Raw genomic sequence first — 23267 nt, 5'->3', positions numbered from 1 at the left:
TAAAGGGTGTCATCTCATTCAAAAGTGGCTGATTTCCTTCCTCTGGTGGAGATGTTGATCAGCAAGGATGCTTGAGAAATGGAAGTATATATATTTTAAGTATGGAATAAGGAGAAAAACTGATATTTTCCTGGATTTCCTAGTCCTAATATTGGGATTATGTTACTATATCAGAGTATTTGGGAATAGGCTTTTTTTTACCTCTATGAATTCCAGGTTTTTCATTTGTAAGATGGAGAAAATCTATCAACAAGAATGCAGTAAGCACTTAGTGTATATAAGAAATTGTTTTAGACATTGGGAAAACAAATATGAAAATGAAACATTCCTTCCCCTCTTGGAGCTACATTTACATGTAACATCCATTTACAAAATCTATGGAATGTAAATGTGAGGCAACTTTTTGGAGGTAGAGAGTGGGAAGAACTCTGCAAGGAATCCCAGAATCCATGTAATCCAACGCCTTTATTTAGGCAGTTAAGTGACTTTCCTAGGGTCACACAGATAATAAGTGTCAATGGTAGAATTTGAATCCATAACTAGCATTCTTTCCACTGTACCACATGATGGCAGCCTCCTGTAAGAGCTGGTATTCAACTGATAAATGTTTCCTTCACATCTACCTCAGGAGGTTATTGTAAGAAGTGCTTAAAATACAATAGAAATGATGAGTTTTTATCATTATTATTACCTGGAGAATAGTTTTCTAGTCTACAGAATGGACAAACATTTCCTCTCCTAATTATCCCTCTGGGCTGTAAGGAGAAAAAATGAGATAATATATGAAATAACCTTGAATTTTTAAAATGCTGGACCAATGCAAGGTAGAATAACTACAATTGAGTTTGGGTATGACATGGTCAGACCCAGTTTAACTAAAATTATATCCACATTACAGATTTCTGTGTGTGTATATGTGTGTGTGAAAGAGATACAGATAGAAAGACAGAGACAGAGATAGAGAGGGGAAAAGAAGGGAAGAAGAAAGAGGAGAGGAAGAGAGAGACAAAGAGACACACACACAGACAGATACACAAAGAGTACAGAGACTGGCAGACAGTCAGACAGACAGAGAAGGAGAGAGGGAAAGAGAGAGAAGAAGAGAGAGGGGGGGAGAAGAAACAGTGAGGGAGGTGGGGACAGGGGCAGGGGAATGAAGGAAAAGGAGAGGAAAAAAAGAGAAAGGGAAAGGGAGAAAGACAGATATAAAGACAGCAAAGGGAGACAGGACAGAGAAACAGAAAGAGAAAAAACAGAGAAAGGAGAGGCACAGCATAAGAGAGGGGAAAGAGAAAGAGAGGGAGAAACAGAAACCTAGAGAGACAGAGGAAGAAAGAGAGACAGACAGACAAAGCCATCTGAATCTTATTATAGCAATGATATAGGAATGGGATCTGAGAATAAGATAGTCGAGAGGTTAAAATTCACATTCAAGGAAAAGTTATTGTGATCTTAAGTCTGTAAAGAGACTGAAAATATAAAGATTTTTTAAAATATATTTGGTTTGGATCCTCTGTTTTCTTAAATAACAGGATTGTGATAGAGAGAGAAAGAGGAAACATAATGAATGGAGGAAGGGACAAAAGCTGAAGAGTCTCTCAGAACCATTCTGACCCAAAGTGTTATAGCTCATGTTAATTAATGTGTGTTGAATGAATGGATGTTAATAATTCAAGTTTTCATGTGAAAGCATGAATTTGATGGAGAAAGATTTCTGACAAAGGCATTTCAACTATAAAACTACTGCTAATTTTCATTTCCCACATCATAGGGATTAAGTGACCCAAAGCTACTGCCTAAAGCAGAAGCTCAAATCAGAAATAATCTGTTTCCCCGAGATATCAAGGAAAGGAGAGGATTCATCATGGAGGGCTGGTGGTAGAAGGAAAGCTAATAGCTGTACATTATAGTTAGGTTTTATAAAGAGCTTAAAGGTTTACTTAGTGTGTGTGTGTGTATGTGTGTGTGTGTGTGTGTATCACTCCCATTTGATCCTCATAATAATGCTTTGAAGTTCAGGTAGTATTATTATATCCATTTTGCAGATGAGAAAACTGAGGCTGATGTAGATTAAGTGACTTGCCCAGTGTCACACAATCAGTAAATATTTGAAGTCAAATTTGAACTCAAATCTTCCTGATTCCAAATCTAGCGCTCTATCCATTGCATCCCTGGAGAAGGGAAGGGAAGGGGCCTCTTTAAAAACAGAGTTATAGTCTGGAGAACAGGGTGGAGGTCAGAGAATATTAAAATGGTCATTGGCTCTTTTGGTCACTTCTTTTGGGATTCTGAGTTCTTTAAGACTTTAAACTTAAATATTTCTCAGAAGAAGACCAAACTGTTCTCCTTGGAATGGAAACTGCTGATTTGCCAAGCTGGATTTTTCTCATTAGCATCTGCTTTGATTGCTCTCCATTAACTTGAATGTGCTTGGGTAATGAGTGAAAGGGAGCTGAGTTGAGTTCTGTGCTGAGAACCTAAGAGAGAAATGAGACTCATTTTAAGTTTTGCTAAGTGCCTCCTGACCCATGATGTTGTGCTAGCACATCACATTATGACAATCAATTTGTTTATCAAACTAATGTGATAAAAGATTATTGTAGAGTGCCCTATATATGCAAGGCACTGAGCTAGGCTCCATAAGGAATATAAAGATGAACAAGATACAGCCCCTGTCCTCACATAGCTTTTATTCTAAATCAGACACACTAGTGTCTGAACTAGTGTTCAGAGAGGTATAAATGTATTCAAAGAAATATCTTCTCCCAGGACTGCTCTTCACGTGTCTAACTCCTCAGCTTCCTCCCAGAACACTGCTATTGTTGGGACAATAACCAATTTAAATTCACTACTCATATACCTCTGTCAATGCTTCCTCACTACAAATTCAAAGCAATGAAACTTAATAAAACAATAATAGCCAATAACATGAAATTAAATGAGGTATTAATCTTTTCAGAAATCCATTCCCAAATGATTGCCATCAATACTAGGACAGAGCCTCGGGGGACATTCACAGTTAGGGGACAGAATATGGTTTATGATCTAGCAAAGCAGATTTAGAATAGGTCAGACAGGTAGGGGAATCAAGAGAAACAATAGAGAAAAGATATCCATGAGAAGAATGTGGCTAAGAGAAACCTAAGTTTGAGTTTGAGAAAAGAGCACCAACATGGAAATAAAGAGATTACTTTTGAAGAGACTAGTTTCAGCTGAGAAAAGTCTGAATCCAAACTATAAGGGAATGAGAAATGAGTGAAAGGAGAATAAGTGGAGGGAGCAAATAAAGATAGCTTTCTGGTTGTTAAAAGGAGAACTTTAGAAGGATAGCTTGAAGGAACAGGAGAGACAAATGAGAGTTTTTAAGGATGGAGAGAGCTGATCAGGAAAGGGACCAGTAGATAGGGAGAAACTAAAGTGATTGCAGCATTTGAAATGGAAAGAAAGAGACAGAGAAGGAAGGAGAGAAAGGAAAGGAGAATTATTTCATGGGCAACAGTTTGCCAGGGGGGATAGAAGAGGAAGAATTGAAGGGGCAAGTACAAGGGATGGCCTTTTCATCAGAGACATATTTTTACATTCTTGTTTTTCTTTCTTTCCATTAAAAAAAGGAAGAGTAAACACAGCTATACATTTCCTCTCATGCTATTATTTGTAAAACCCTGTTGTCTTCTCTGGATGCATTTTAGACAGGACCTATTAGCTGCTGGCTTACATGCTCTCTCCCTGCCCCCCAACTATGCCGCCCACACTGGTAATTAGACAGGCCCTTTAGGAGGCTTTTTCTCTTGGGCAGGGGAAATGCGAAGTATGCCAGGGGAGAGGAGTGATGGGGCTATGACAGAAATACTGCATTGTGCATGCTGAAAACTAGACATATTGTTTGGAGTTTGAACGTCACTCTGCAATATTGATTGAGTGCCTACTGTTCAAGGCCTTCCAGGAAGCTTTCCATTCTAACCTCACCCAGATCAGATCAATCTATATGTCTAGACTCCATTGGATCATAGGATTGTAGAACCTTAAAGAGTCCTATCCAGGATGAACCCTTCTATAGTACTTAAATGGACTTAGTACTTATTAATATGAATGAATGCATGGAATGAAGGAATGAATGAGTGAATGAATTTAATGAACCTTTCACAGGCAAAATTTCATCATGATTAGAGGGCTATATATGGAATTAGAAAGCTCTGAATTCAAATCATGCTTTCCACCTGATCACAATAAATTGGGGTTAACAATATCTACTTCACAAGATTGTGGTTAAGAGGCAAATGAAAGTTATATAGAATGTTTTGTAAACCTTAAAGTAGTATCTAAATCCCAATGTTATTATTTTATTATCAAAAATGACAACTGAACCTTCCACAGGACTGCATATTATCTGAACTGTTTTTCAGCATTGGGAATTGATTGTAGTAAGCCAACTACACTTTCATATGTAGTTCTATTTTTGACTGGTGATATATCTTCATAATTTTATACCTTGATCCTGCCAATAGCTACTAATAGTGTGTGGAGGGCATTTCATAAATAAATCTTATAAGAATTAGAAGTAAAGGAAAACTGTATTATCTCATTTTTAAAAGAGGAGGTATGTTTTTATTCCTTGTAGTTTTAGGATATTTCAGGAACCCTAGATGATGAAGCTAAGGACACATCTCATAGGTTTTAGTGTTCTTTGTCTTCATTCCAATTTAATGAACATTCATTAGGCAATTACTGGATACACATTAATGTATTTGAAATTGAAAAATATGCAGTTTATATACGATATGATCATTGTCCTTATAGAGATTTTATTCTAGTGTGATAATGATACCAACATAGTAGTAATCATGATATTATGTAAAAAGTACAAAGTTACATGAATAGCAGCATGGTGCAATGGATAGAGTATGTGCCTCTGAATCAGAACCTTTTTAGTTTCAAATCCTGCTTCTGATGCATTAGCTGTTTAGCCATTGGCAAATAATTTGACTTTGCAGAACTCCAAACAACTCTCAAAGGCTATAAATTATAGGTGAGTTGTTGATATGCATTGTAAGAGTTTCTGCACTACAAGGGAAAGAAATAAACATTTATATAGTATCTACTATTATTGTTAAGCTCTTTACAAATATTGGCTTATTGATTTTCATCATAAATCTGAGAGTAAGGAGTCATTATTATACCCATTTTATAGATGAGACAACTGAAACAGGTAACTGTCCAGAGTGACATAGCTAATAAGAATTTGAGGCTATAGTTGAGCTCAGGTCCAGTATTTTATTCACTGCACTACCTAGCTGCAACTGAGAGATGACAATCACAGTTCTGAACAACAACAAGAAGAAATCCCCAAACTCACCAAAATTCAAACTGCTTATACAGAGGTTCACATATCATTCCATTTCAAAATTGCACTATGTACATGTATCTCCTGTGTGACTTGTGCTTCATAGGGATCTGTATATCTTATGTAATTGATTCTTTTGGGCTACAAACCCCATTTCATGTGAATATAATATTCACATGTTGTCTTGGAGAAAAAAGCACAAAATCATTTACTACCATTGACGATTCAGTATAAATTATGTTGGTTTGGCAAGATTATTCTGACTTCCTTTATATGCCTCATGAAAACTAGGCACTTATTTCTCTATAACTTAGTTTGCTCCTCATGTTCAGACATCCTTGCAATCTTTTAGTTTCCTAGCGCCAAGGGAACATCCTGAGTATTTTGTTGATGCCGAAGGGCTTTTGAGGAAATTAATCTGCAGATGTGCCACATCTGGGACCTGCCTGGTGCCTAGCTGCTGCCCCCATGCACCAAGTTGGCCAGATAGCAGGTTTTCTCCCTCTGCTGCTCCATTCTGCTGATAATCACTATTATCCGAGCCCTGCCAAAAGCAGTAATCAGGCAGCCACTTTATTGACCATGTATAAAAGAACCTGAGGGTGCAGAGAAGAGATGGGCTTCTGTTTTTTACACCAGTGTTATTTCCAGTAATTGTCTGCAGTGTCCTTGTCCTTGAATGGGTCTTGAATGCAAATAGCTTTCTCCAGGAGCTAGATCTCTGGTCATCTTGAGGGGCAAAGATGTTGCATTGGGACCTTAAAAAGAGCCTGTTACCTTGCAACATCATGGCAATGTGGAAGGTGGTTCTGGAGGGTCAAAAAGATCACTCTGTAGGATGTCAACAGACCACATGCAGTCTGTGAAGAGCTGTAGTGCTTCGCTGGGAGACGGCCTCATTTCTTTGTGATTAAATGGGTTGAGTTTTTGATTCAAAGATGAATCAGAAAGGCAACTATTTCCAATATATTTGCCCTTGTAACATGCCGGTGACTGATTTTTCTGCTATCCCATTTCATTGACCCCACCCTACAAATCCTTGATTATCAGTGGAATAACATTGTATACTAACCTCGTTTTTTCTCACCCTGTCCACTCATCCTCACTCAGGTGATAGTCATTTATTTACTATAGTTGAGGATTTAGGAGTAGAAGGAACCTTAGAAACTAGTCCCATCACCTTGTTTTATAGATAAAGAAACTGAAGTCAAGCAGAAAAGTGATTTGTCACTTACATCTGCCATAAATAACAGAGCTGCAATTTGAACTTAGATCTGTAGGTTTAATAGATTTATTCTGACTCGAAATCCAAGTCACTAATACCTTGCCCACGGGCTCTAAATTGGAAAGTATAGGAAATTATCAAAAGAAAAAGAGATATAAGGGAACATCCAGTGTAGTGGGAGAAGACCACATGTGTAAACAGAAAGATGCGCACACACACATGAAAAAACAGACATACAAGGAACAGAAACGGACAAATTCAGCTGGACAGATATTCCTTACTTGAAGGGAAATTTAAGAGATGAGATGACTGACAAGCAGAAAGGCTTCCCTGAAAGGGTAGAGCTAAGGGGATGTGAAAGAGGGAGAGTATGCATGTGAGGGATTCAACAAACTCAATGACACTGAGGCACAAATGGGTCAGTTGTATATAGGTAAGTCAGAACAGCGAGAACTAACTAGAACCTAAGGCAGCTAGATGGCACCCATAGGGCATAGAGTGCCAGGCGGCCATCATGAAGATTCATCTCCCTGAGTTCAAATCTGGCCTTAGGCACTTACTAGCTATATAACTCTGATCATGTCCCTTCAATCCGTTTGTTCAATTTCCTCATCTGTAAAATAAAATGGAGGAAGTAATGGTAAATCACTCTAGTTTCTTTGCCAAGAAAACTCCAACTAGGGTAACAAAAAGTGAGATATGATTGAAATGACAGAACAGCCCCAACAAGAAAAATCTAGATTCAGACCTACTCTAAACATGCAGACTATGGCACCAGCATCTTGCTAGTCATTTAAGTGCCCAACCTCAGTGTCATTCTCAATTCTTTACTCTTGATCACTTTCTTTCTCTCCAAAACTGCCAGTCCTACTTCTAGCCTTCATTTCAGAAACTATTGAAACTAAAAAAGACATCAGAGGCCATTCAAGTAAAAGAGATTATCTAGCTCTCTATTTCTTCAAGTATAATCTTCTATTTGAATTTTCTACTGATGTCTTCAACTATTAGTGTCTTTCCCATCAAAAACCACTTTGTATATAGCTCCATGTGTATACCATTTTGTATTTACCTATGTGTGTCCATGATGTCTTCTCTGGTTAGAACATAAACTGCTTATGACTGGGGACTGTTTTCACTTTTGCCTCCACATGTCCAGCACCGAGTGTATTGCATATAATATGTACTCTACAAAGATTTTGTTGATTGACCAATTGGAACAAATAGAGTATTTCTCTGGATTCATCTGCTCCCTAGCCTTTTGCCCATCTCCTGGGCTCAGGGTTCAGACATTCTCATTCTGCCTTTATTATGTATGTGTCTGTCTAAAACTCACCTATAGTATCAGTAATAGGAGCTTTGATTTTATCACTTGATGAGTCTGTCAAGAGGAGAATCAGAAATAAAATGAAATATAGAGGGACAGTTATTTGCTTTTGAGGTTTTTTCCTTTGAAAAAAATAGTATATCATCTGGTGAAAAGAGCATGGGATTTAAAAACAGGTCAGAGTTGGGTTCAAATACCCAGCACTTACCACATTCTATATCCCAACAAATTATTTAAATTCTCTAATCCTCAATTTCCTATATGTAAAATGGGACAGAATACTATAGTAACTGTCTCATAGGACCATTGTGAACAAATTGTTTTGTAACACTAAAATGGAATATAAAAATAAGTTGTTACCATTGTTATGAACTCGTTAGTAATTTAGTGACATCAGCCAAGTCATTAAATCTTTCTAAGACTTACCTTCTTCATCTTTAAATGGAAAGGTTGAACTAGATTGTCTCTATTACTTTGACAACCTCTAAAGATTTTTTTTAATTTCCTTAATAGTTTGTGAAATGAAAGACAGGAGCAAGTCTAGTAATTTGGAAGAAGGAAGTACATTTTCCGGATACCACATAACATGGAAGAGGATAAGAAATGGTTGTCACTGCTGTTCTGTCATTTAAGTCATATCTCACTTTTTATTACCCTAGTTAGAGTTTTCTTGGTAAAGAAACTGGAGTGGTTTACCATGACCTCTTCCATTTTCTTTGACAGATAAGGAAACTGAAACAAATGGGTTTAAGTGACTTGCTCAGAGTTACATAGTTAGTAAAGTGCTTAAGTAAGGGCCATCACCTGCATTTTTGATTTCCTTCACAAGCTAATTGTACAATATTTCAGAATCTGATTCTTTTTGTACAGCAAAATAACAGTTTGGTCATGAATTCTTATTGTGTATCTAATTTATATTTTAATATATTTAACATCTACTGGTCATCCTGCCATCTGGGGGAGGGGGTGGGGGGTAAGAGGTGAAAAATTGGAACAAGAGGTTTGGCAATTGTTAATGCTGTAAAGTTACTCATACATATAACCTGTAAATAAAAGGCTATTAAATAAAAAAAATAAGTAAGGGCCATAAAGGAGGAGACAAGGAGGAGGTTGTGTAGGTTTAGCCAAATAAAGGGTGGGGGTCCATGATTTTCAGGGTAGCAGTTCAGTATAGTAGACTGTTAGACTTGGAGACAGGAAGACCTGAATTCAAATCCTGCCACTGCCACAGGCAAGTAACTAAATGTCTTTGGGCCTCAGTTTCCTCATGTGTAATGTGAGGAGTTTAAAGTGAATGGGCTCTAAGGTTCCTTCTAGTTCTAAATTTGTAGCTCAATGGAAAATCACTGATGATAAACGTGCAATGGAAATAAAATACAGCAAGAATTTTATCTCTAATTTGTATAGATCTGTTATTTCTGTTGTCTAAGCATTTTAAATAAATACATTTTTCTTGTTCTATTTTTTTAAACTGTGGCTCTCACTTCCCAAAAGAACACTGCTTTGTAATGTAGAAGAGCAGTCAGCAAAATAAATCAATACATTGGCCACGCCTGCCAATGTCTGTCTCTCTCCCCTGCTATAGTCAACTCTCTGTGGGCCAAGAAACCAAAAGTGTTTCATCAGTGATCTTCTGAGATCATCATTGGGCTGTATTGATTTGAGTACTGTATTCTGTTGCTATTTTTCTTTCTTTTCAATCATTCAAACAATAAACATGTACTAAACACCTCCTATATACCATGTTCTGTGCAAGATCATTGTGTAATTGTTCTCCTGGTTCTATTTTTTGTTTTGGGTTTTTTCTTTTTCCATTGGCTACGAAATTATTCTCTAGGTACTATTTTCCAAATGCTTTCCACATGCCATCTTATTAATTATACTCACAATCATGTGAAAGATAGAGAGATCCCTCTGATATTGTAATCATTTTTCAGTCAGGGAAATCAAGGCACAAAGTGAATTACTTAAGGTCTCAGAGAGGGAATCTGAGGCTAAGGAAAACTTAGCTCTTGACCTTTAGTCTTGTCCTGATTTCTCAGATAACTGTTACTTAGTTAGCTGGAAAACACACAGGGAAGTTCATTTTCTTAGTCTAGACAGAGACCTCCATCAGCCTTGCTGGGTGAAAGCTCAGTCCCCATGGGAGCAAGACTTGAGAGCCTTGCAATTCTTCTGTGTCATTCTGTCAGCTCCCCAGGCATTTAAGTAAGTTTGCAAGCCACAGGATAATTCCCATCTAGGATTCAGAAGTCATTTTATTTTCCCCTTTCCTACCAGGGGACCATAATGTCTATTCCATTACCCTTGAAGGGATGACAAGCCATTATGGGACTTCACCTAATGTGGATAAGTTCTTCCTTGCTTAGATACTCCTCAGTCAGCTCCCTCAACATTTCTGGAAGGTCTAAGCCTAATATATGTGGAAAACATTAACGTATTAGCATGAACAGAGAGAAAATTTGGCTCTGTTTGTCTTTAAACAGTGACAAAACTCCCCTCTTGTAGGCTCCTGTTGCTTCCTCCTTCCTTGGGCAAATTGCAAACAGCATTGCTACCCTTGGTTAGTATTTCTCTGCCCTCTGGGGCGCCCTCAACTGTTTTCAGAATTGCAGGCTCTAGCTGGAGGAGAAGACAGAGAATGTTAATGACTTAGCTTTGAAAGAAAAAAAGTTAAGATATGACACTGATTGATATAAGGTTAGACTTGGAATGTAACTTTCTATCCCCTTCACTTTACTGATAAAGGAGGAAACCAAAGGCACTAAAATAGAAGTGACTTGAGTGAGATCACAAAACTAGTTAGTAGCTCAGCTGGATCTTGAGCCCAGATCTTTTTTTTTTTTTTTTTTTTTTTGCATTAAAATTCAAAATTCTTCCTGGTATCCCATTATTTCTGCTTCATCATTAGAATTATAAAAGACCAGTTGTTATAAGCCCCAGCTTCTTAAATTGTGGGTCATGACCAAACATGGGGTCTCATAATTGAATGTGAGGGTTGCAAAGTTAAGATTTACTATCAATGAATGTTTGATTTTTTCCATACCTATTTCATATACCTATATACCTGGGGTTACCTAAAATTTTATTGGATGAAAATGGGTTACAAGTGGAAAAAATTTAACAAGATCTGGTATAAGCCACTGAAGGAAGACTTGGAGTCTTGGTCTTCTGGATTCTCCAGAAACACATAGAGCATCTTCTGCCTTTCATGGTTTGGTCATTGACTTGCCTGAAGACCTGACATTGTACTAGAGGAACTTTTTCAGCCTCTTTAAGTTCTAATATTGGAATATTAGGGTTCCAGGGTATCCCTTTGTGATCATCAGATTCTTCATTCTGGATGGTAAACTGCTGCCTAGAAGCTAGAGAGGTGATCAGAATAAAACTAAAAAAATTGTCTTTGATCTACTAGTCATGGAGATTATTACTGGAAATGAGGAAGAGAAACTAAACATTGTAATGGCCAGGAAGTCAAAGGCTCCTCCTCCTATTGAGAAGTTTCAGTGACATTTCTTCTTCCCCTGACCACAGCTTCATTTCCTCACCCTCAGCCTTGCCCTTCTGGCATTTCCTACCCAAGAGCAGGAGAAGCCGCCCTGGCCCCTTCCTGCCTGTGTGGTATCTGTCCCTGAGACATTGTCTCAGGTGGCACCAAAGTATACTTCCATCCATGCTTGATACAGGGAGTTCTGTTTACAATGTCTGCTTCCAGACTCGGGGCCTTTCACCTTGAAGGCATTGTTTCTTTAAACTGATAGTGATAATATCCAGGATTGTGACTAAGGCTGCTTATCCTCTTTCAAAATAATCAGCCAGAGGGCAGATAGCACCGGGCACCAATTCTTCCTTCCCTGACACCTTCCTCTACCACATTCATGGAACAGTACAATCTCTCAAAGGTTAATTCACCCTGATATTAGAGCACTAGGGATTTCTCCTTCATCTAACCCCCTAGCACATTTATAGTACTTGTACATACTTCATTCTGACATCATAGGCATCCACGTTAAAGAATATCAGCAGAATACTTTGCCCATTCTCAATTTTTAATAAATATTTGATAATTGACTCTGTGAATGAACCTGAACTCATGAAGACCAGAAGCTAGACTCATATACATACCAAATATGGAGTCTACTTATCTTTGTTTGCCAGAATTTCTTCATCTGTAAAATGGGGATAAAATTGCACTTATCTTCCAGGGTTGTTGTGACTATCGTTTGATACAATATCTGTAAAGCACTTTGCCAAAGTGCTACGTAAATGTTAGCTTTAAAAAATGAGGCCACATCATGATTTGATACAAAGATGGGCTATTTAGCTTCTAACTTACTTAGTACCTAAATCAATCATTGGGTATTTATTAGATAATCTACTTGTATTTGGCACACTGCTAGGCACAGGAGGGAATGAGTATAACAGTGATCTCTCCTCTTTGGGAGCTTGCCTTCTTGTAGTTTGTAAGATAAAATTAAGTATACAGAACAAAATTGAGCAAAATAAATTAAATTTTCTTCTTGCTCACGTTGTGAAAGAAAAATCAAAACAAAAGGGAAAAAACATGAGAAACAAAAAAGCAAACAAAGAACCAAAAAAAGGAGAGGTGAAAATAGTATGCTTTATTCCATCTTCAGTCTGCATATTAGAATGCAGATGGCATTTTCTGTCCCAAGTCTATTGAATTGTCTTGGATTACTTTATTGTTAAGAAGAGCTAACTCTATCAAAGTTTATCATTATATAATCTTGCAGTTATTATGTACAATGTTCTATTTGTTCTGCTCACTTCGCTCAGCATCAGTTCTGTAAGCCTTTACAGGCTTTTCTGAAATCAGCTTGCTCATTATTTCTTAGAGAAAAATAATATTTTATTACATTCATATATCATAATTTTCCTCATTCATTCCCCAATTGATGAACATTTACTCATTTTCCAATTTTTTGCTACCACAAAAAGAGCTACTACAAACATTTTGCACATGGGTTTCCCCTATTTTATGATCTCTTTGGGATACAGACTTAGTAGTGTTTCAAAGGGTATGCAGTTTTATAGTCCTTTGGGTATAGTTCCAAACTGCTCCAGAAACAGCTTGGTCAATTCACAACTTCATTCTTGTTTCACCTCTGATTTCACTGGGAATGCTTCTAACTTATTCCCTTTGCATATAATGCTTGCTAATAATTTTAGATAGATGCTACTTATCATTTTAAGGAAAGCTCCATTTATTCCTATGGTCTCTAAGAATGATGGATTATAAATACAATTTATGATTAATTCTATTAGAATGTAAACTCCTTAAGACCTGTTTCTTTTTGCTTGTATTCCTACTCCTCATGCCTGGCATTCAGTTAGTATTACATAAATTCCCCTTGTACTCCTTATACCCTATTTCTCTTATTCCTCATCTATCTTAAAATTCAGTATCCTATTATATGGTACAAACAGTGTTGGAGGCATTTTAAGAAGGAAATCAGGAGGACTGAATAGATTTTTTCCTCCTTAATGTCTTCTTATCTAATAGAAGTTGTACTTTGAATTCTTCCATTTTGTTTCAGTGTCATGAATAATTCCTTCTGGCATATTGATAACTTCCATAACATTCTTTCAAAATTTCTTTTGTCTTCCTTGGCATAACTTTTCTGCATTCTTAACCAACCATATTCTCAATGTCCTCTGTGTTTAAGCCACCAGAAGACTGGATCTTAACTGTTTTTTCTACCCCATGCCTTAATCCTTTAAAGAAACATGCATAATTACCACCGGAACATCAATATCAAATGTGACTACACCCATATCCTGAGATAAACAAAAGCTTAGAGGTGAGAATGGCAAACCAAGGATGAGACTGACCAGAGTGGAGAAGTTATGTATTGGAGAATAATGAGAAATTGCCTCTAGATAGAGGCAACATAAAATAATGAATAGAACCCTGTAGTTAGAATCCAAGATTTAGAAGTTCAAATCCTGCTTCATGTATTTATTAACTGTGTTTCCTAATCTGCAAAATGAGGAGGAATTAAATTCAATAGTTGTTAAAATACTTTACAATTCTAAAACTGTGACCAAGTTGAGGAAAGGAATCTTCAAATAGGAAAAATAAAAACATTTGATAAAATAGTTTCCAGTCCACAGAGAGCATCTCAGACTTAAATGCACCATCTCATCTGACAGGAATTCTTTTGTTCCTAAATGGAGATTAATTAAGAATGCCACTGGCTCTATGAAACCCATCCCTACAAGTAAAAAATAGCCCAAAGCATTTATACTATTGTTGGAAAGTTTTTTTTACATAGAATGGCTTAGAAAGGGATTTTTGTTCTTTTTTTAATTTATTAAATTTTACTCTGGAGAAATTCTGGAAAAACATTGATATGGGAATATCAGTTAATTTCATCCAAATGAATATTCTGGCTTGACTCTTCCTGTGGCTTTGAGAAGACTGATTATTTTTATAATCTAAAGAGATATCCTAAATAGCAAAGATGTTATTTGCTTCGTGATTATTTGGTCATTGTGATTTCTGATTCCAAAGTGTTAATATTGATCTGGGGTATATGTTTCATAGGAATACTCTATATGAGACAGAAGAGCCTTCCTGAGACAACAGTCAGAGGAAAAGGCCATAGCCAGCATCTCTTAAAAGGAAGCAGCCCTTAAATATCAGCTTTAGCATCCTTTGTATTCTCTCCTATAGTATGAGTAATGATTCTCCACCCCCCCCCCCCCAAAGATCTAAGGATTTAGTGGAATTCAAGTTCAACATAAATCAATACTTGATTTAAGGAGAGACAATCCGTCCATCAGCCATATTTAAAGGACACTAAATGTGGAGTGGAAATTCAACAGGTGAAGAAGAGTAGGACATTTCAGGAAAAGAGAATAGCATCAAGGCAGAAAAACAGAGTGTATTCGGCAGAGTATACAATGGGATGAACCAAGCAGATAGACCAATCACTTCATTTACAGACAAGGAAGCTAAGTCCCAGAGAATTACTTGCTCAAAGTCATATATATAATAATTGAATTAGTGACAAAGCTGGGGTTTGAAAGCAGTGAATCCAAAGCCATGTGATATTTCCACTATGTCATGTTGCTTCCAGTTTGATTAGAGTATGTAATGTGAGAAAACTCTAGAAAGGTAGGATGGCAACAGATTGAATGACTAGCAAAGGAATTAAAATTTTATTTTGCCTGAAGTAGGAATAAGTTGTCAAAAAACATTTAGAAAGCTACTGAAGATCCATGTACAGAAGACTTACATGTTTAGATCTTCTGCATATGCACATAGAATAAACATAGCTCATAAATTGTTACCATACTTCTGTACCATGATCTTAGATTTATACCAACTCTGGAAAATCTACAGAATATAAAAAGAGATGCAAGTATTTTATCTTCACCCTAAGTTCACTAATTTTATATTATCTCTTTCTTAGGAATGAATCCCCAATGCATCAATATGAGTTTCTCTATAAGGAGAGGGAATAACTTTCTTCTGGGAAATTCTTATGAAATAATTTTTATTATGTATCAATAGCATAATAACAACATTCAACAAGTGTCCAGGATAAATAATTTAGTTTGTGGGAGATGTTTTATTTTATCAAAGTGGGCACAAAGATATAGAAGAACTCATTTAACCACAACAATTGCTATAACAATGATAGTTATCATTATTATTAAAATGTAGATGCTCTGGTGGGCATTTACAAAAGTCAAGGGACAACAGGTAGATAAACACTCTGCTTCACTGCTACTGTTGCAATGTTGAAAAAAATGGAGAATGGCTTCCAGCATGTTGAATGGTCTTCCTGTTGTGCATTTTTGGAAGAACACGGGCAAGAGTTGAACAGGTTGAGTAAGAATGGATGAGTTGGAAACTCTTGAATAGGCTCATAAGATCTTAGAGGTATTAGAGGCCATTGAATCTAATCTCCCCATTTTGCAGATGAAGAATCTAAGGCATTGTTAAGAGCACTGAAATGACTTGTCACTTCAGCATCATATAGTTAGTGAGTGTCTGACATGGAAATAAAAACACATCTTCCCAGCTTGATGAACAATGCTATATCTATTCCCGCTTTGCGCTGCTTTTAGATCTAGGGCTGGAAAGGGTCTCAGATACCCTTTTACAGATAAAGAAATTTAGAGTAAGGGAAGTTAAAATGACTTCTTGAGGTCACATGAGAAGTGAGCATCAGAAGTGAAATTTTAACTGAGGCCCTTTGATTGAAGAACAAGGGTTCTTAAGCTGAGATTTTTGAACTTATTTTGTTACATATTTTAGTGAATATATCCAAAATAACTAGATTTCTTTGTAATCCTAGGTATTGTATTTATGAATTTAAAAATTATTCTGAGAGTCAATCCTTGGGTTTTATCAGACTGCCAAATGGACTTCTCTCTCTCTCTCTCTCTCTCTCTCTCTCTCTCTCTCTCTCTCTCTCTCTCTCTCTCTCTCTCTCACACACACACACACACACACACATACACACAAGTATGTGTGCAATTGATCTAGGTACATATTTGAGAAATACTATTGTTGTCCTCTTTAAATCAAAAAATGAAGCAAACTCATATGACAAATTCAAACCCTGAAAATTAAATAAATTGTACTTGACCTAGAAGATATTACAGATAGAACTACTTCCCAAAATCTTCTGGATATAATCTTGAGCCATAAAGATTTAAGAACATTTAGCCATATAGTAGATGGTGCAGTGGATAGAGCTTGAAGTTCTGAAGATCTGAGTTCAAATTTGTCCTCAGACATTTATTGTCTGAGTGACCTTAGGCACATCACTTAACACTGTTTGTCTTAGTTTCCTCATCTGAAAAGTGAGCTGAAGAAGGAAATGGCAAACCACTCTGATATCTTTGTTTAAAAAAAAAACCCAAATGGGGTCACAAGAAATTGAACATGACTGAAAACAACTAAATAGCAACAACCCACTGTATGGATCAATATGAACCTACATTTGCCTCAGTTTTCTCATCATAAAATAGAGATAATTATAGCACTTGCCTCCCAGGGTTGTTTTGATGATAAAATGAGGATAAATGAGGATAGAATTTTAATAAATCACTTTGTAAACCTTAAAGTATAAATGCTTGTTATTTTTATTATCATCTCTATTGTTCCATTCCAATCTGTCCAATCTGTCCAATCTATCCAAACTGGAGTTTCAAAGACGCTTTTGTTGAGCCTACTGGAGATGAACATGCATCTCAATAACTTAATTATTTACAAAAATAGTAATTTTATCTACTTGTGCAAGATTCCACAAAGTAGTAATAGTGTCTTGACCCAGAATTCTTTCTATCTAACTCTGTTGAAAAAGGTGAGAATGAGATAATAAATATTAAAAGAATAATAGTAACTATAACTGATATTTATATAGAATTTCAGGGGCAGCCAGGTGGCTTGATGGATAGAGTGAGGTGCTTGAAGTCAGGAAGATTTATCTTCCTGAATTCTCTGGCCTCAGATACTTACTGTCTATGTGACAAAACCATGCAGTATCTTTGCCAAGAAAAAAAAAAACCTCAAATGGAATTATGAATAGTTGGACACAACTGAACAACAACAATATAGAATTTCAAAGTTTAGGAAGTTTTTAATTTATATCCCTAGCACCAAGGGCAGTGCCTAGCTCTTCACAGATGCCCATAGATTGATCCTTTACATACTTTATTTTACGTACCTCATTTCATTTGAATTTTAAAACAACCCTATTAATTGGGTGTTACAATTCTTAATATCCACAAATTATGGATAATTAAATTGAGACTCTGTGGAAAAAGGAGAGAATCGTTGGGACTATCACTGGCAGATTGTTTATTCAGACCCCCTTGCCCAGGAATGGTTTTTGAACATTAGGATACCCACCACACAGAAAATTAGGATGGAAGGGATATGCACATCTGGAGAGTCAAATGAGTTCTGTCTCTCTATCCCTCAGCCCCATGCTCCACTCTGGTTACATCTGTGTGATGGATGTCACTCTGAATGGACCATCCTGGGTCTGGCATCATTTCAAGCTAAGGCTTTGATGAGAGTGTGCAGTTTGGGATGCTAATCATGGTGCTTGGTAATCTGAATGAGGACCCAGAAGGCTTCATTTTGGACTTAAATGAGCACAACTCATGTCTATTTTTGGCTAGCCTAGTGATGAGGATTAGAGAGGGATGTACAACCATGATAAAGAAGGATCAACAGTGATTTGGCCATGCAGCTATTGACAGCTCCTCAGCCAAAGATTCACAACTCCCAATCCCCAACCTCATTCCCCTTACTTTGATAATAAGCACTGGTTCTAACACTCACTGGGTGTCATTACCTTAAAAATCTTTGCTTTGCTTCATTTACCCAGGTACTCTGGGGTAGTCCCTTGCTCTAGTCAGGCCCCTGGCACACATAACTTGGCTCTCTCCTTTTCACCCCTAGATTATTAACTTGTCTTTAGAGGAAAAGAAGTTAATATTTATTTTCCATTTTCAAATATATACCTATTTCCTTCCTTCCCCCATTAAATTGTATGCTCCCAGAGGGTAAGGACAATGGTCAGATAGATTTATGTGGACTAGTGCAATTGGATAAAAAATACAGGTTTGCAAAGTGATTTATAAAACATCTCATTTTATACTCAAAACAACCCTGGGAAGCAAGTGCTATAATTATTCCTATTTTATGGTGAGAAAACTGAGGCAGATGTAAGTTCATACAGGTCCATACAGTGGGTTGTTGTTTTTTAGTTGTTTTCAGTCATATTCAGATTGGAGAGATTTTATTAATATCAGCTTGGCTGCAGGTTTCCAGTACAGTGTCCTAGGTCTTGGGCTGTTTAACATTTTTATCAGTGACTTTGATAAAGCCATCCTTATCAAATTTGCAGATGACACAAAACTGAGAAAGATTACTAAGATGTTGGATAATGACAGTCATGATCCCAGAAAATCTTGTCAGGGTAGACCACTGAGCTGAATCCAGTTAGATGAAATTTTAAACAATAAATGGAAAGCTTACATTTGGATTCAGAAAATCAGCTTCACAAGTGTAAGATGAAAGAGGTATTAGCAAATAAGTTATCAGACGAGAAAAACAGTTTAGGGGTTTTAGTGGACTTTGGGTTCAATAGAAATAAACAATTGATATGCCAGCACCAAAAAGCTAATTCAGTCTTGGGACTGCATTAAAAGATTCATGATTTTTAATTTTAAAAAGATGACAATCGTGCTGTTTTCTGCTGTGCTTAGATTATGTCTTTATATTATGTTCAGTTCTGGGCAACACAATTTATGAAGGACATTGATCACATGGAGAATGCTCTTTGAAGGGCAACCAGAATGGATGGAAAAATTGGAGATGTTCAACCTAGAACATGAAGGCTGATTTCAAGGATTCAAAAGCTTTTGAGGTTGAAAAACAATTAGAACTATCTCCAGGTCAAATGAATTACCTTGGAGCTTTGGAATTCCCATTACTGAAGGTGCTCAAACAAAGACTGGATGACTCACTTTGCCAGAGATGTTGTATAGAAAATTCTTGCTGAGGTTGGTCTGGATAGCTTTGGAAGTCCCTTCTGGCTCAGATTCTAAAATTTTAAGATGTTCTTGGTGTGAATAGATACTGTTTCCAATAGTACAGATTCCAATTTCTTTGTCCTGTCCTTGATATTCATGTCTTGCTGTGACTAAAATTCTGATGCCTTCCCTTTGAGATTACCTCCATTTTCCTGTGTATAGATTTGTATATGTACATAGTTGTTTACATGTTTTCTCCCTCATTAGATTGTGAGCTCCTTGGGAATAGGTTGTTTTTGACTTTCTTTGCATTCCTAGAACTTAGCACAGTGCCTATCTCCTAGTAAGTACTTAATGTTTGTTGACTTATTGACCAAAATAACTTAACTCCCTCCAGATCAAACCTATCATAATGAATCTCTTCAAATTTGGCTGAGGTAGTCTTAGACAATAGGTATAATCCATCACATCTCTTTAGCATATGTTGGAGTTGGAACTGAGATGGTTAGAAGCCAGAATTACCTCCACGCTGTAATGGGTCCTCACTGTAGCATCTCAGTGGAGAAGTTTTAATAACAATGATGATAATATAGCATTTTAAGATCATATAGTCCCTTCTTCCAAATTAGCCAGTGATGTAGATGGGACAAAGACTTCATTTTTTGAATGAGAGAGCTGAGTCTTAGAAGTGGGGTAAGTAACTTGTATAAAATCATATGGCAAGAAAGAGGCAGCAGTAGAACAAGCCTGTCTTTTGATGCTAAATTCAGTGCTTCCTCCAGGGTTCAACAGCTTCTATTAAGGGCAGCTGAAAATGTCATAAAGCAAGTAGCTTGTGGAGATCATTCCTGGAAAGATGTTCCTTTTTTTGTAGTTTAAAAGTACCAATGGGAGACAGGGAGGCAGAGTACTAGAAGCCCTCTGAGTTAGGAAGTTAGAAGGAGTTAGTTGTAATTTCTGCCTTTGATGACACAGACCATCTGTTTTAACCGTAAGCAAGTCATTTAACCCAAGGATTTTAAGCTTTTTTCACTTGTGATCACTTTTTATCTGAGAAATTATTTCATGATCCCAGATATACAGGTGTACAAATCAAACATTTATTGATAATAAATCATAATTTAATCACCACCACATTTCAGTTACAAGACTCCACAATGGGGTTGCAACCACAGTTTAAGAAGCTGGGACTTAACATATCAATGTTCCAGGCAGCTGGAAGAGGGGGGAGAGTAGGGAGAAAACAATAATTTATTAAGAATTTATTATGTTCCAGGAACTTTGCTAACAACTTCACAAAATATCTCCTTTGATTGTTACAGTAACCTTGGGAGGTAGGTAGATGCTATTATTATAATCATCTTATAGTTGAGGAAACAGAGTTTAGATACCTTAGCTAATGCCACAAAGTTAGAAAGGATCTGAGTCTACTGGAACTTAAGTATTTCTGCCTCCAGGACTGGTGCTCTATCTACTTCATCACTTTCATCACTTCAGCTCCTTAAGACTATATAGTATCTACAAGATGCTAATTTATGTGACTGGAAGGAGTTTTCATGATCCACAAGTCTGGGACTCTTCCCTACACACAGACTCAAATCAAAGTGTCTTAGAAGAAGACATCCTCACTGGAAATATTTTTAGAAACTAACCCAATACTGTCATTTCACCAATGAGGAAATGATTATCCAGAGATTTTAACCCAAGATTACGTAGCTGGTAAATAATCTTCTATGGACCATCAATTATTCTTGCATGGGAAGAATCATTTATTCCTGGTATGTTGGAGAGAGAAAGATGGTAGGGAATAGATGAATGGGAAATAGCCTTCAGTAAAGACATTTCTAAACAGTCAGAACTAGAACCCAAGACTTTCTAACTGGTTTTCTAAAACACCTTCTACCTATTTAATATTTTTGCTCACTATACTCCCTTTGAGTTACAATGGAATTTTTTTTAACAGATGTGAAAACTGAGGCTCACAGAGGCCAAGTGACTTATTAGACAGGTCACAAGACTCAGAGCCAGAGCTAGAAGGTAATGTAAATGACTGGATTTGGAATTGGAGACGTGAGTTTAAATTCTGACTTTGTATTTCCTGCCTGCTCTTGGATAATTTGTTTTTAACTAGTCTTGCCCTTAACATCTTTTTCTGAATGATGATAGGATTGAATTAGGGAATCTTTGTGTTAACTTCAGGCTATAATTCTGTGATCTCATGAACCTCTGCCCACTTGACCTTCAGTCAAAAGATTTTTTTTTACCCAAAGGCCATACTGCTTCCCACATCCTGCTCTGCAATTCTTTTGGGGAAGAGGTTCTGCTGTGTTGTCTTATTAGTCAGGTTCTGCACAGGTTAGAAAAATATGCAATTCCAAATCAGAACAGTTTATTGTTCCCATTATTCTTGAACAGAAATTGACAGGGTCACTGTTCTGAATGAATAGTTTAGCTGGTGCTGCATGTTTCTTTTCAGTAGAGTGGACACAAGGAAACTAGATATAGAAGAAAGCCTAGGGCATTCCTTTAGAATAAGAAAATCACGAGGATAATGTACTATATTATTAGCCCTCACAAATCATGAACTGTCAGAGCTGGAAGGTATTTGGAGGTACATCTAGTCCAGACCTTTCATTTTACTAGTAAGGAAGCTGAGGCCGAGAAAGAGGGGTAGTATTCTATTCAAAGTCATATAAATAATGTAAGGCATAATGAGGACTAGAATCTGTCTTTTGACCAGAAATTATAGTGTTCTTTTTTTGACAGCTCTCTCTATCCCCACAGGCACCCCCAATAGGTAAATAAATGGATACATTTATCTTAGATAAATAAACTAAGACTGAAAGAAGTTAATGTTGCTTATTGGATGGCTCTTTTCATCATGAGTCTATTAGAATTGCCTTAAATCATCTTATTGTTGAAAAGATTCATGCATCTTAATGCAAAAATGTATGTATGCATATGTACATATATGATTTACATATACATGTGTATGTATGCATGTATTTACACATGTATTTGTCAACTAGCAATTTTCCTTCTTCTCCCAGCTATATTGCTTTGTCTAGCAGTGAGTTCTCTAGATCAAAGGGTATGGGCATTTTTATCACTTTCTTAAGATAATTCCAAATTACTTTCCAGAATGGTTAGACCAATTCACAGTTCCACCAACAGAGCATTAGTTGGCCTGTCTACTAAAATCATTTTCATCAGCTCTCAGAATGAACAAAACCCTTGGTGTTTTGGTTTTTGCTCCTGTTTGTTTTTTTTTTTTTTTCTGTTTACATTTGTTTATTTTAATGCTCACTATATATGATGATATAATGATGGTTCAAGCTCTCAGGCTCCCAGACTACCTTTTCATGACTGATTCTGTGCTTAGGGATATGTTGGAAGCAACGTAATATAGTGTAAAGAACATTGAATTTTCCTTTCTGTTCATGTGACTTTGGGTAGTCCATTAACTTCTCTTGGTCTCCTTTCCCTTAACCTGTCAAATATAGAAACAATACTTATGATCACTTAAAGAAGCAATGTTCTAAATGTTATAACCCCTCTGTTGGCATGCAAAACCTTCTAACAACTTCCAAAAATCTTCTATGGACCATCAGTTATTCTTGTATGAGAAGAATTGTTTATTATTTGTATGTTAGAAAGAGAAAGATGGTAGGGGATAGATGAATGGGAAACAGCCCTCAATAAAGACATTTCTAAAATATCTTCTGCTTATCCACAGAAAGGGATGGTTCTTAGTAAATCATTTTTACTAGCCAGTGCATGAATTAACCACCAACATTTGAGTTGAGCCTTGAATGGATCTTGAGATTCCAAAAGGAAGAGGGAAGATCATG

The 23267-nt window shown here is 36.6% G+C and overlaps 1 protein-coding gene across 1 annotated transcript in view; it reads left to right on the top strand.

The window, feature by feature from the left end:
• Positions 1 to 23267, top strand: part of KCNH1 (potassium voltage-gated channel subfamily H member 1) — a 491105-nt gene that overhangs the window by 423653 nt on the left and 44185 nt on the right. The window lies entirely within an intron of this gene.

This window comes from Sarcophilus harrisii, chromosome 4 (assembly GCF_902635505.1).
Source record: "Sarcophilus harrisii chromosome 4, mSarHar1.11, whole genome shotgun sequence".
NCBI lineage: Eukaryota > Metazoa > Chordata > Mammalia > Dasyuromorphia > Dasyuridae > Sarcophilus > Sarcophilus harrisii.
This window is presented reverse-complemented; position numbering and strand designations above follow the sequence as displayed.